We start from the raw sequence: 11,179 nt of genomic DNA, 5'->3' as shown, positions 1-11,179 counted from the left end.
CCCTGCCCCTGTGGGGCCCATCCAGACCACACTGGGGCCGGGGGCCAGGGGAGGGGGTGTGGGAGTGGGCAGGAGGGTAGGAAGAATTTGAAAGAGAGGATACAGACCTTTGGTGGGGGGGAGATGGGGGGGTTACATTTTTTTGACCATGTACCAAAAGCAGAGTAAGCCTCTATGTGTGTCCACGTTCACTGCTGTGGAAGGGTGTATCATGAGCATGGAGAGCAACATTCACTGAGTGCTACTTACAGTGCTGCCGTGTGTTAAGCACTTTGTATCTACTGACTCAGCTAACCCTCACAATAGTCTTATTACTTCCACTAGAGTGATGAGGAAACTGAGATGCAAATAAAGACTTGCCTAAGAGGACACACCTCCTAAGAGGTAAAACTCAGGACATCAAGCTTCAGAACCCAAGTGCTTGACAACCATACCAGTGCCGCTGGAAGGTGTCATTTGCCAAGAAACGACTGTCTGCCTTGCAACTGTGACAAAATGGTGGCTCTTTCCACTCTAATAGGTTCTGTCACTTTGTGCACAAATAAACACGTTCTCCTGGGAACTACACAACAGCCTCCATTGTGGGGACCCTCCACAGCTGCCTTTCATCCTTTGCTACTCAAAGTGTGGTCCATGGATCAGCAGCAAGAGCATTCCCTGGGAGTGTCTTACAAATGCAGACTCTTGGGCCCCGCCCCAGACCTTCTAAAACAGAATCTGCACTCTCTCCAAATTCCCAGATGATGCGAATACATATTAAAGCTTGAGACGCTCTGGTCTTCGGCACTTTTATCAGGTTGGCTCAGAATCAAGGGGTGGTTGGTCTCAGTCCTCCAGCTTGAGCTCATCTTCACATTAGTAGCGGAAGAGTGGGTGTGATCCCTTCTCTGTAGCCCAGGCCCCCTCCTGGGACTGCTCTGACTGGTAGCTTTTATGCCGATTCTCAGGAGCTTTGACTCTTGCAGGGCATGGGGCCAGTGTAGACCATATTAACTCCCACATTTAGCCCCTCTGGCTTCAGCTGGGGTGCCCCTTCCTGGCTTTACAGAGTTAGTATCCTCAATATCACTTTTCTCTCTTCCTCCTGAATTAATGCTACTAACAGAGAATTGTGGGAAGGGGTAGGAGGAGGGACATGGAAACCTACAGCTCCCCTGTGAAGTCTTAGCTTCTCTCGCACCATTTCTCTGCAAGAAGTCCCTGAGGCTAGGTTTGTCCCGATTCCTGTTCAGTTCTCAAGTTCCAAGGACCAGCTTCCTTTGCCCAACGGGGGTGACTTTGGACGCCTCTCCCAGACCCCAATCAAGGGCCACCCAACCTCTGCCGGGTCAAGTGAGAGGGGAAACAACTCTAATGTTCATGCAGTCCCATGGCTTTGATGCTGTGTATGTGCTGATGGCTTCAAAATATCTCTAGCTGCGACTCCCCCTCCTGGGGTCCAGATCTGGATCACCAACTGCCTACTTGGCATCTCTGCTTATGTGTCTAATGGGCATCTTATACTTAACGATGGCCAAAGTAAAACTCTTGATTCTGGTTCCCACCCCTAAACCTGTTTTGTTTCCTCTAGTCTTACCCACACTGTAAGTGGCACTACCATCTACTCAGTTGATCAAACCAGAAACCTCAGTGCTCCTTGATTCCTGTCTTCCTCTTACCCTACATTCAATTCATTAGCAAGCCCTGCCAGATAGTCTTTCAAAATGCACCCTGAACTTGCACCACCTCCACTGCTACCATCCTAGTCCGTCCAAGTCTGGATCACTGAGTAACTTCCTAACTAACTCCACTCTTAACCCCTCCGGCAGATCCTCCACAGAACGGGAGTGAGATGTTTAAAATGCAAATCAGATTTCTTCACTCCCCTGCTGAAAACCCCTAACGGTTTCCTACTGCACTTAGAATAAAATCCAGACACCTCCTAGAGGCACACAAGGTCCTGCCTGATCCGGCCCCTGCCTACTTAGATCCCATCTCCACCAGCCGCAATAACCTCACTGTGTCTCTCATCTTAATCCTTCTCATGCTCAACCTTTCTGCAGCTGATACTCTCCTCCTTCCTTGTGTTCTGCAATGTGTCACCTTCTCCTGGTTTCCTCCTGCTTCTGTAATGTTCCCTCCCAGTTTCTCTCTCTCTTTGCTCTTTCTCTTAAATGTTGGTGTTCCCCAGATGTCCTTGTTTCCCCCTTCATATTCCCCGAGTGGTCTCACGGCTTCAGTTCCATCTATATACCAGTAACTCTCAAGGTTTTATCACTCTTTTGAACTTCAAGTTCTCACTTACTTATTAGACATCTTGAGTTGTTGCTCCATGGGCACTTCAAGCTCACCGTGTCCCAAACAGAGCTATTCCTACCTCCCATGCAGCCTATCGGATCTTCCCTTCCTATGTTTGCATCTCACCATAGGCGACCTGGGCGTTATCCTCAAATTTTCATTCTCCCTCTACGCCTGCATCCAGGTCTTACCAAGTCCTATGACCTTCACAGGGAGGCAGCATAATAGTGTTTAGGGGTGAGGGCCCACAAGTCAAGGGGCTGGTTTACTACCATCAGAGAGTTGAGTTGGGGCCTTTCTGCTTCTGCGTGGAAGGACGACCAACTACCTGTCCCTGTCATTTTGCCATTTTTTTCTGCTTCCACACAGCTGGAAAGAGATGCCTTCCCCAATCCTTTGCTTTTTTAGAATATTAAACAGAGACTGGAATAGCCCTAGGTGAAAGGAGATCACTTAGATCTGCTACTCTCCGGTCAGGGGCCAATGGGTCCAGCCCAGGTCAGCAGGCCTAGGCTTTTCTGTTTGGATATAAGGCCAAAGCCCTGGCGTATCAAAGTCTGTATTTGATCTCTGTGCAGCTGCTGCTGAGAGAACTCAAGGGGTTGCTGGGTGCGGACTGGCTCAGGCCGTAGTGTGCTGTTGGACTGCTCTCTGGGGCTGGGGGATGGGAGCCCGTTGGGTAGCATTTGCTGCTCTTTGTGGTATAAATACTCCCACACGGCCACTTTCAAGCTACTAATGTGATATCCCTGAACAGTGAGTGGGAAGAGAATCGGGCTCTCAGGGGCCCATGCCTGTGCCCTTGCCCTCTCCCTCCCAATTTTCCCAGATTTCCCAACATCTGTCATTTTCTTCCAGTCAGAAAGCCAGGGAGAGGTAGCTCTGGGCACTTGGTTTCTCCATCTCCCCGTCTCTTTCCCAGCGTTGCCAAGCTTCTCTCCAGAACCATTGTTCCATTGACGCCTGGAGCAGTGTGTCAGAGCACTGTGGTTTCCCCACACCTTTTTCAGTGTTATATTTGCTATTCCCATAGTTGACAAATGGTCTCTCCTTATTCAGTACTTTTTCTGAAGCTCAAATTTGCTTTTATTCTTTCCCTGCTTAAAATCCTTTTGTGATCGTTTGGACCAAGGTTCATCTCTCGATGCTAGAACTAAAGTCCTTAAACCTCTCATCTTCCTGTTCCTGGACTCTCTCCCTCATGATGCTCCCTTCACTCTTTCCCAAACCCTGCCACAGGCCCTTCTTCCTTGCTTCCCCAAGCACAGAACCCTCCAAACTCTCAGCCTGTTGGAGCTGTCTTTGTGATTCAAGTCATTACTTCTTGGGACTCTTATCCCCCAACTATATGTAATGGGGAAAAAAGCCTAACTTAAAAAGAAAAATGCAGTTTCACATTCCTTTCAGAGGCCTTGTAACTGTTTTGTGATCAGAAGCAACCTGGTGACACTTTGGGCATAGGAAGGGGTTAGAGAGCTAAATTTGCCAAATATGAAATTAATGAGAATTTTGGAGTGTATTGTGGTAACTCCAGAGAAAAAAGGAGGAGAGCTAGCAAGTGAAAGATAGCAGCCTGAGGGAAAGAAATCTTCACCAGTGAGAAATTCCAGTAGAAGGACTGTTGGAGGAAAATTTCAGAACAGTGATGCTTAATACTCAGTTTTAAGTTTACTTCCTATTCTGTGAAAGCTTAGCTTCCCTAAAGCATCCCCAAACACTCAGTAGAGGCCTTCTGTAGCAAAACCCTATATTCATGGTGTTTTAGGAACAAAGGGAGAAAGGTAATGATACCTGTGGAGTCAAGAGAGGATGGCAGCCACAGAAAGTGAGCAATCCAGTGATCAAGAATTTAGCAAGAGCAGGAATTCAGACTGAGGGGTGATCATGAGGATGTACTAGAGTCCTAGTCAGAATAGATGAGGGCATGGACTTCCCAGAGGATCGGAATAGGGACTGGGCTATTCTGATTGGATGTAAAGGGAAAAGGTGACACCAAAGCGTTGCAAGCCTTGAGGACATTTGGGTTACACACACACAATCTTTCTTTCCTCTGAGTCCCCCCAGGATTTTGTGCCCCTGTGAGGGTGCTTTAATACATAAACATCTGTGCACAGCTCCCCCTCAGCGAGACAAGATGTGAACCCTGCCAAGAGGGGACTGTCATCTTAGCTCACTCATCCTGGGGTAAAAGTCGGGTGGGAGTGGGCCAGCCTCTTCCTCCCTGATTCCCTGTCCCACCAGCTACCATTAAAGAGCACTTGCTGGGCTTCCCTGGTGGCGCAGTGGTTGAGGGTCCGCCTGCCGGTGCAGGGCACAGGGGTTCGTGCCCCGGTCCGGGAAGATCCCACATGCCGCGGAGCGGCTGGACCCGTGAGCCATGGACGCTGAGCCTGCGCGTTCGGAGCCTGTGCTCCGCGGCGGGAGGGGCCACAGCAGTGAGAGGCCCGCGAACCGCAAAAAAAAAAAAAAACAAAAAAAGAGCGCTTGCTATTTGCTAGCCGTACGCTAATGCATTGTCTCATTACATCCCACGAGGACTCCGTTCTGTGCCCTTGTTCTTACCTTACAGAAGAGAAGACGCAGGCTGAGATGGATTAACTGAGTTGTCCCAAGTCACTATTAAGGGGAACTGAGATTTGAATTTAGGTCTGTCTGACTCCAAAGCCTGTTCTTATAACTACTACATGAACACCTCTGACTAGGACTACTGTTTCCTCCACTTTATTCATTTATTTAACGTTATGTGCCTGGCACAGGGCCACACCAGGCCAGAGTCTCTCCCACAGGATGAGGCTGGGTTCAGAACAGGCATCAGGAGAGGTTTTATTCAAGTAAATGGGAAAAGGGCCCCTAGGTGCCCAGCAGCGACCCCAAGCGAGAGCTACAGGGGACCCAATTTGATAAGCCCTCTGTCCTCCTGACCTGCTGGGCTCTCTCCGACCCCTGAATCCATGTTTCCTGCTGAGGAAACATGAGGACCAGACCACTCCGGCCAGACTCTGGGAGCGGGCCTGGGGTGAGATAAGAGATGCATTGCCCGTGGGAGGAGCTTGAGCTGCCCAGAGGGCCAGGCAGGAAATCACCCCTTCCTTGGGGCCGAGAGGGGAATGACTCAGGGCTGACGGGTGGGAGTTCCGTTTTTGCAGTCCTGGCAGGCTGCAGTGAGGCCTCTTGGACAAAGCACTTGGGTTCGCCTTTCCCACAGCCGCCAGCCAAATGAGGCTTCAAGAGGCGTGCCTCGGCCTTCCCTCTTCCCTTTTCCATCATTTCCCTGGAAACAAGTTTGTGCTGCTGAGTAGGTCTCTTGTTCCAACCCTTGCCCAACCCAGGTCGTCCCCTGTGGGAATACAGCTGCCGAGTGAGGCAGTGAGGACTGCAGCTAGACAGGGCTGGGGCAGGTGAGGCTGAGAGTTTAGGTGCTTTGGCCTGAAGTTCTCTGCCTTGTTTGTAGTGGCGTCCTAGGTCCTACGGTGCCACAGTGGATGTGTGAGCTCTTCTGTTGGGGGAGAATGCCCTTGGGGCCCGCCCTTAGCCCAGGACCTGGCGTGCAGTATGCAATCAAAGTATTGGTGTTGGATTTGCAAGCTGGTATTATACCCCAGTCGGGCCCTTTCCTCTGTGCCAGAGAAGCACCACAGCACTGTGGCTACGAGAAGGATTCTGGATCCAGAATGTCTCGATTTGAACCCCAACTCTGGCCACTTATGAGCTGCCAGACTCTGGCTAAGTTACTTAACCTCTCTGAGGCTGTTGTCTCTTCTGTAGAATGGGAATGATAATAATAGTAGCTACCTAATAGGGTTGTTGAAGATGAAAGGAATTAATATGTGCCACGCGCTTGGGCCGTGCCTGGCAATTAAGCCCCATGTACATAGCAGCTGTTTTTGTTCTTTCAGTGACTGACACTTCCAGCAATCCAGTCATCTAAACAGAAGTGTGGCAATAATCCTAGACTCCTTCCCTTTCCTTCCACGCCCATATTCAACCCCTGGCCATTCTTCCACCTAAGTATTTCTTCCAGCTCACCACCACACCATCACTTCTTCATTCTCTCTCTCTTTTTTAACAGCTTTATTGGAATTTAATTTACATACCATACAATTCACCCAATTAAAGTGTGAAATCTTTATGATATAAAGATATATGAAATCGCAGTCAATTTTAGATCACTTTTATCTCCTCAAAAAGAAATCCTGGGACTTCCCTGGTGGCACAGTGGTTAAGACTCTGCGCTCCCAATGCAGGCGGCCTGGGTTCGATCCCTGGTCCGGGAACTAGATCCCACATGCATGCCGCAACTAAGAGTTTGCATGCCACAACTAAGGAGCCCACGAGCCGCAACTGAGGAGCCTGCCTGCCGCAACTAAGAACCGACGCAACTAAATAAATTAAAAAAAAAAAAAAAAAAAAAGAAATCCTGTATCTTTTAGCTCTTGCCCTCCTATTCTCCATCTGCTAATCCCAAACTCTAAGCAACCTGTAATTTACCTCCTATTTCTAAAGACTTGTCCATTCTGGACATTTCATGTAAATGAAATACAAACAAATACAACATGTGGTCTTTTTGTGACTGGCTTCTCTCTTAGCATGGTATTTTCAAGGTTCATGCATGTTGTAGAGTGCATCAGCATTTCATTCCCTTTTAATGGCTGAAATAATATTCAATTCTATGGATATACCACATTTTGTTTATCCATCCATCAGTCGATAGACATTTGGGTTGTTTACACTTTTTGGCTATTATGAATAATGCTTCTATAAATATTCAAGTACAGTTTTGTGTGGTCATATGTTTTCGTTTCTCTTGAGTATACACCTAGGAATGGAAATGTGGGGTCCTATGGAAATTTTATGCTTAATTGTTCGAGGAACTGCTAGGCTATTTTCCAAAGAGGCTGCACCATTTTACATTCCCACCAGCAATGTATGAGGGTTCTAATTTCTCCTTGCCAACACTTGTTATTATCTGACTTTTGATTATAGCCATCCTAGTGGATATGAAGTGGTATCTCCTTATAGTATTTTTTAAAAAATTATTGAAGTATAGTTGATTTACAATGTTGTGTTCATTTCTGCTGTACAGCAAAGTGATTCAGTTACATATATATATATTCTTTTCCATTATGGTTTATCACAGGATATTGAATACAGTTTCTTGTGCTTTACAGTAGGACCTTATTGTTTATCCGTCCTATATATAATAGTTTGTGTCTGCTAATCCCAAACTTCCAATCCTTCCCTCCCCCACCCCAATTCTCCTTACAGTTTTGATTTGAATTTTCCTGATGACTAATAATGTTGAACATCTTTTCTTGTGCTTATTGGCCATTTGTATATCTTCTTTGGAGAAATGTCTATTCAGGGCCTTTGCTTATTTTAAAAAATTGGGATAGTTATCTTTATTGAGTTGTAAGTCTTCTTTATATATCCTAGATATAAGTCCCTTCTCAGATATGTGATTTGCAAATATTTTTTTTTCCCATTCTATGGGTTGTCTTTTGACCTTCTTGATAATGTCCTTTGATATGCCAAAGTTTTCAACTTTGATGAAGTCTAATTCATTTATTTTTAATTTTGTTACTTGTGCTTTTTGTGTCATATCTAAGAATTCATTGCTAAATTCAAGGTAATGAAGATTTACCCCTGTGTTTTCTTTTAAGGGTTTTATAGTTTTAGCTCTTGCACTTAGGTCTTTGATCCAGTTTGAGTTTGTTTATGGTGTTTGTAAAAGGTCCAATACATCCTTCTGCATGTGGCTATTCAGTTGTCCCAGCACCATTTGTTGAGGACCATTCTTTCCCATTGAATGGTCTTGGCACCTCTGTTTAAAATTAGTTGATCATAGACACATGGGTTTCTTTCTAGATTCTCAGTTCTATTCTATTGATCTATCTGTCTATCCTTATGCCAGCACCACACTATCTTGATTTTTATTGCTTTATAATAAGTTTCACATTAGGAAGTGTCAGTCCTCCAAATTTGTTCTTCTTTTTCATGACTGTTTTGGCTGATTTGGGTCTCTTGCAATTCCATATGGATTTTAGAATCAGCTTGTCAATTTCTACTAAGAAGCCAGTTAGTATTCTGACAGGATTGCATTGAATCTGTAGATCAGTTTGGGAAGTATTATTATCTTAACAATACTAAGTCTTCCAATTCATGAACATGAGATGTTTTTCCATTTATTTAGATGTGCTTTAATTTCTTTCAGTGATGTTTTGTAGTTTTCAGAGTATAAGTTTTGCATGCCAAATATATTCCTAAGTATTTTATTATTTTTAGTGCTATTGTAAATGGAATTTTCTTATTTTCATTTTCAGATTGTTCATTGCAAGTATATAAAAGAAAACTGCTTTTTGTGTATAAATCTTGTGTCCTGCAAACTTGCTGAACTCATTTATCAGTTGTAATAGTTTTTTAGTGGATTCCTTAGGATTTCCTGGATACACAATCATGTTATCTGCAAATAGAGACAGTTTTACTTCTTCCTTTCCAGTCTGGGTGCTGTTTGTTTATTTTTCTTGCCCATCTGCCCTGGCTAGAACCTCCAGTACAGTGTTGAATAGAAGTGGGGAGACAGATATCTTTGTCTTATTCCTTCCTGTTCTTAGGGAAAAAGCATTCAGTCTTTCACTATTAAGTATGATGTGGATTTTTGTAAATGCCCTGTATCAGGTTGATAAAGTCTCCTTCTATTCTTAGTTTTAGTTGTTGTTTTTTTTAAACATGAAAGTGTGTTGGATTTTGTCCAATGCTTTTTCTGTGCCTATTGAGATGATCATGTAGTTTTTGTTTTTCATTCTATTGATACGTTGCCGTATTAATCGGTTTTTGGATGTTTAACCAACCTTGGCACTCCTGGGATAAATCCCACTTGGTTATGTTATGCAATCCTTTTTATATGTTGCTGGATTCTGTAGTATTTTCTTGAGAATTTTTGTGTCCATATTCATAAGATATATTGATCTGTTGTTTTGTTTTCTTGTGATCTTTTGTCTGCTCTGTGTATCAGGGTAATACTGGTCTTACAGAATGAATTGGGAGCTATTCTTTCCTCTTCTATTTTTGAAGAGTTTGTGAAAATTTTGTATTTATTCTTTAAATGTTTGGTGGAATTCACCAGCAAAGCCATCTGGGCATGGGGTTTTCTTTGTAGGTCGTTTTTTGATTACTAATTTAATCTTTTTACTTGTCATAAGTCTATTTAGATTGCCTATTTTTTCTTGAGTCAATTTTGGTAGTTCCTGTCTTTCTAGGAATTTGTCCATTTTGTTTAAGGTATCTAATTTATAGGCATGTCACTTTGTTCCTCTATAATCCATCTTCCGCAGAGTAACCAGTGATCTTTTCAAAAATGCAAATCTGCTCATGACACACCCCTGCATCCAGCTCTTCTATGGCTGCCCTTTGCCCTTAGGATAAAGACCCATATCCTTAATATTGCCTATAAGGTTCAGTATGGGCTGGCCCCTGCCACCTCTCTGCGGTCATTACCCTCATGGAGCTATGTTCTCCCTTTGTTCCAGACACAGGGAATTCTTTGCAGCTCCTGAACATACCACATGTCACAGGTGCTGTTTCCTCTGCCAGGTGTTTTCTTCTGTTAAGCTCCTGCTTCTTCTTCATGGCCCATATTAAAATGTTACCTTCTCTAGAAAAGCCTTCCCGACTGCATCTCCTTTCTACGTATCCCACAGGTCCCGTCTCCCTCTCTTATAGCATACACCACTATATTTTATTGTTTGTTTACATACCTGTCACCCCACAGGGGCATCTTTGTTTATATATTGGTCCCTACCAGAGATAACTTTTTAATCCCCACATCCAAGACCTGGAAATATCCCTGCAGTAGAGCTGAAATGGAATTTCATTCTAGAGAATCCCATCTCCCCTAGCATGCATAGCCTCCCCTTTACTCCAGTTAATTTCTTCTTCTTAAATTCAGCTCCACTCTCTAACCACTCAAGTCTTTTTGGAATATAGGTTCTGATAATCACCCCCTTCCCCAACTTACTGCATTTGTGTATAATGATATCAGCTGACACTTACTGAACACTATGTCCAAGGTCATAGTTGTGAGAAACGTCCCTGTGTAATCTTATTTAGTGCTAACAGCAGTGAGGTAGCTGTTACTAACTTCATTTTTCAGAGGAGAAAACTGAAGCTCAGAGAGGTTGAGTGAGTTGACCAAGGTCACACAGATAGTAAGTGATATAGCAGGGACTTGGACATGGGTCTGTGTGATTCCAGTATCTGTGCTCTTAACCACAATACCATCCTATCTTTATGTCTTCTTCGATTTTATCTGATTCGCTGAAAAAATGTGAGAAGCAAGACAAGTCTTGTTTCTTAAGGACCAGTGGGAGAGAAAGCTGAGGCCAGCAGTGACAAATCAAAAGGATGGGCAAACCTGAAGGCCACACAGCATGGGGTAATGATTTGGGACTAGCTTTCAGTACAGGGATCACCTCCCCACACACTTAGAGACTCTGAGGAAGGCAAAGGAATCCTACCGTGGCTGGCTGAAGTTGGAAGTGACCTCTGCTTTCTTCCTTTGGGGCCCACAAGCCGGGCAGTACCACGCCAGGGAAGGCTGCCTAGAGACATAAGGAAAATGGGAGCTCAAGACAGGCCAGAATCTGTCCGGTGCTGAGGTGACAGTTTGAGCTGAGGCTGGCCTAGAGCCGATCCTGGGAGGGGACTGTCTGGACAGAGCAGAGAATCCTAGGCTGGCAGCTACCTAGGGAGACGCATTGGTGATAGAGGCTGGAAAGCCGGGAAGAGACCAGGGGAGAACTGGACTTCTCATTGTGACGGAGATGTGGGGGCAGTGTATGTATGAAATGGGTCTTCAAGAATATCTCCCATCATGCAGAGGCAACCCCCGTAGAGGGCTTGAAAT

The sequence above is a fragment of the Delphinus delphis genome, chromosome 1 (genome assembly GCF_949987515.2).
Source record: "Delphinus delphis chromosome 1, mDelDel1.2, whole genome shotgun sequence".
NCBI lineage: Eukaryota > Metazoa > Chordata > Mammalia > Artiodactyla > Delphinidae > Delphinus > Delphinus delphis.
This window is presented reverse-complemented; position numbering follows the sequence as displayed.